Source organism: Limulus polyphemus, unplaced genomic scaffold (assembly GCF_000517525.1).
Source record: "Limulus polyphemus unplaced genomic scaffold, Limulus_polyphemus-2.1.2 Scaffold7752, whole genome shotgun sequence".
Classification (NCBI taxonomy): domain Eukaryota; kingdom Metazoa; phylum Arthropoda; class Merostomata; order Xiphosura; family Limulidae; genus Limulus; species Limulus polyphemus.
In genome coordinates, this window is record NW_013673362.1 from 24,292 (window position 1) to 28,885 (window position 4,594).

The window sequence follows — 4,594 nt, forward strand, 5'->3', positions numbered from 1 at the left end:
TTAAGTTAAAGTGACTGTGGAAATTAAGTGTATTGCAAAGTTGAATTGAGAAAGAATAAACTAGTTTTATTTAAGAAAAGACTTATATCGCTGAAGTTTCTCGGAAAGAATTTCTACGAAAAATTAACAAACGAACACAGACGTAACAATACGATAACTATATACAGTTTCTACTATATATATGCATCAATACAAATATGAGTTTTATTAGACATGTCTTTTGTTTGTTTTGAAGTTAAGCACAAAGCTACACAATGGCTATCTGTGCTCTGCCCACAACGTGTATCGAAACCCTGTTTCTAGCGTTGTAAGATAATCTTACTTAAAGGAAAAATTCACATTTTTTTTTTGTTTATTTTTCTTTTTATACAGTCTGTTACGATTTGCACACGGGTGAATCTGTACAAGTATCTTAGCTTATTTTTCGCTGACGCAGGGTTATAGGCCTAAGTTCACAGTAGACGCTAATAGTAATATAATTCTATTTACCTGCTTACTTCTTCGAAGTTCTTTGGTATTTATGGCATTTTTCTTCTACCCCTATTTTTTTCGACAAAACATGAACTAAATATTCATTAAACTGAAGCAACAAACGAACTCGCTAGGTAACCATTCAACCACTCGCTAAATGAATCAATAATTTCTTCATGTCTCGCCTAATTTTAGCTTTATAACGTTCGAATCGTCAACCTTCCGTTTATGGCGGCTGCTTCCCGCGCTGAAATGACGGGAGAACAGGCATGAATAATTAGTGTTGAAAATCCACTTTTTACTTAAATAATAAAACTTAATTATCCGCGATTTAAAACCTAATTTAAATCAAAATACAGGTGTCTCTTTATATCTATTCTAATTTGGAAAAAAAAATGCTCGAGTAAATTACTAACACTTAACACTATATCATAAATTTACCTGATGATGTCCATACAAGTGGTCGAAACGTTGTAATAAATTTTCTAAAAATAAAATAATCCACACAACAGTTGTCCTCAAAGTGTTATTATATAGGCATGAATAATGTTGATACCAAAATTTTATTTCGCAAGCAGTATATATAACATTCATTTGTTAGGAATTAATCACACTATCATTCACATTTCAAAATGTGACGTAGCTTAAAGAATAAAAATTTAAATTTACAGTATGGTATTGTTGATTTGGCTCTTAGCATGACTGAAATACTCAACAATGACTTTTCGCGGTAGGCGGTATATGTAGTTCAGAGATTTGGCTCTGAGTGAAACCAAGAATGCAACACAATTAAATAATTTTAATTGACAGATCAACTTAAACTTTTCCCATCACTGGGGACGGGTACTTTTGCTTGTAGTTTCATAAAATTTCAAGAAAATTCATACGTGATAAAAATCTCTCTCTCTAGTCAAGACAGAGAAAATAAAAGGTCTGAATTTGAAAAAAAGGAATCATAGCCTACAACTATATGAAGTTATTCAAGTCTTGGAAAACTGACTGAATGTTTCCCAGAGAACATAAGAATACCGTAGGTTGTTGAAGTTTAACTTCACAGTAATGGTCACTCCTTTTCTCACACAACTATATAAGTTATTAACATCTTGCGGTGTTTTGTTTGTCCATGTAGTTTTACCCATCATCATGTTCCAAATTCAACAAAAAATTGTGGCCTGGCTAATTAATGAATGAATATTTACTGTAAAATTCTTATCAATGCTATAAATGTGACTACAGCCAATTTTGATTTCATTCCTTTAAGTCGCACACTGAATCCTTTTTTGGCCACACCTTGTTTTCACACCTAAGGTGTTTTTGATTAGATTAGCATTAACAGATGGAAGAGGAAGTTAATGTGTTTCTTGACCATGTTGAAAGTGTAAAGTTAATTGGTTCTAAAGTTAAATATAATTGTCAGTTTGAGGCCAGGCTTGAAACAAAGGGGGAGGGAAGGAAAGTGTGCCAAGTAGGTATATCATATATTTTCTACTTTTTATTTCAATGTAAAAATCTTTTAGACGTTTCATTCATTCTAAATATGTATAATTTTCACATAACATATGGTCCAGAAAAGCATTAAGTTGACTTCATTTTAGCTGCCATTGTTCCTTTATTGCTCTATAAAGACAATATATGTTCTGTCAGTAGAAATATTGTTGTAATTTTGCATGTTGTGACAACAATAGTATCATTCACTGGTAGAGCAGATGGTATCTCGAGATTACAACTTCTCCTATTTTGAATGAGAATGACAGGGTCACGTGGGTAGCACTAGTCACTATGGGTAAGAAATGATAGTTTTAAACATTACTATATGGTTTTTAAAGTGAGTTGATTAATGATAAACCATCAAGGCAACCATCAAGTGTCCTAATGCAAATATGCAGTGTGTTTGTCCAATGATTTGAATAAAGATTACTTTCATTTTGTATAATACATCATGTCCAATCTGTTAACGCTGATCTAATCAAAAACACCTTAGTTAAATTTAGTATTAATTCGTAATTTATCCTGCCGATTCTTCCATAATAACTTGACCTCATACCCTTTGCAAAAATTAGTTTTATCTGAGAATACTACACGGCAGATTATTTCATGAAACCACATTTTTTATTGAAGATTAAAATTCCACAGCCTTCTGCATTCCAGTTTATTTCTTCTTAGCACTCTGTTCTGTAGCTTCCTATTAGTTCAATCATTGGCTACAATCCACTTGTCACCAGTACAGTCTCGTGTCACACCCTGTTAATACATGGTTAAATGGTTAACTTTCTGCATTCCAGTTTATTTCTTCTTAGCACTCTGTTCTGTAGCTTCCTATTAGTAGAGTCATACACACCTAGTGGCACAAAGGGTCTTCATGAATTCAGTCCAGGCTCGTCGATCCTAAACCACATAATTCAACTTCCCTTATATTATCCATGAACTTGTTGAAGATTTGTTGTTTCTGTCTTTACTAATTGTTTGACAAAAATGTTCACAATTAATGTTTATTATTAGGTGGCTTGTGAATTTACGTATTTCATAAGGTACCATTTAATAAACAATCAGGACCATATAAAAACAAATGGACAAAATCCATAAGACACCAGGTTTAACATAATTTATTCAGCAATAATATACAACTTACATATTTAGGTATTAAAATATGATTTCCCTTACCGATTAACCGTGTAACCATATATTAACAGGGTGTGACACGAGACTGTACTGGTGACAAGTGGATTGTAGCCAATGATTGATGTGTATTGCCAGTATTCGTTTCCGTTAGCGGCATGGCATCATATGTTGTGCTTTCTGGATAGGTGGCTTGTTTTTGAATTTTGAGCAGATATTTGCGCTATCTGTCCCAAATTCTGAAGTGATAGACTAGAGGGAAGACAGCTAGTCGACACCGCCCATCGTCAACCTTTAGGCTACTACCTTACCAACAGAATTGGAATTAAACGTCACAGTGTGATGCTCCTACGGCTGAAAGGGCGAGTATGTTTGGTGACGAAATTCGAACTCGCGAACCGCAGATTGCGAGCCGAGCACCCTCACCACCAAGTCACGCCAGGCCCAACACGTAAATTGCAACACAAATACATATAGATTTGGGCAAACTATGGAGGTGAGTTTTTAGCTCACTAGGCCACTACCGTTTTCACCCCAAAACGTCGCTAGCTAACGGAGTAATGACAGGCTCTTTTAGCTTTGGTTGGCAACATAAGAGAAGGAAACTGATGTAAAAATGTGCATCCATGTTGTAGCTAACCGTGTTAAGGGACATGGAGCGAGTTTTGAACACGTGTAAATTTGACTCACAAGTGCCTGTATGAGCAGCAGCAACAAACCCCACTTGCACCTGCGACATCTGTGCCAAGGCCAGCCATGCTCAAACAGACTAATCTCCCATATGAGACGTCACAAGTCTGTTGTTGAGAGCTCATATTCGTTGGTTTACTATTGGCAGCAGGCATCATATGCCATAGACATTCTGGCCACATCATTGGTTTACTACTGGCAGCATGGCATCATATGCCATAGACATTCTGACCCAATCATTGGTTTACTACTGGCAGCATGGCATCATATGCCATAGACATTCTGGCCCCATCATTGGTTTACTACTGGCAGCATGGCATCATATGCCATAGACATTCTGGCCCCATCATTGGTTTACTACTGGCATCATGGCATCATATGCCATAGACATTCTGTAGTTTCTTAGATTTGTAACATGTTAATTAATTTTAACAAACAGATATGGTTGGTCTATAGGAAATGGAATTCCATTTTTGTTTTTTTCTAATATCACATAAGCACAACATCATTAAAAAGAAACTTGTCCTCACATATCTCTATACTTATCCATCAAATTCATGTTTACTTTTTATGTTTTCAAGGTTGAATCCAGGCAAGTTTAAATCGTGTTTTAGCCTAGAAGTTCCACAATCCAAACACAATAACTTTTAATGATTTATTTTATCTTTTCCACATGGCAAACCAAGTAAAACAGCTTTATTCAAATTGGACTAATCTCTAGGTTCGAAGTCCATTAAATTTTATACAGACATGCAAATTTTATACCGACAACAAATATATTTTATTTCATATTTGTATAGACTAGGAAAATTTTTTT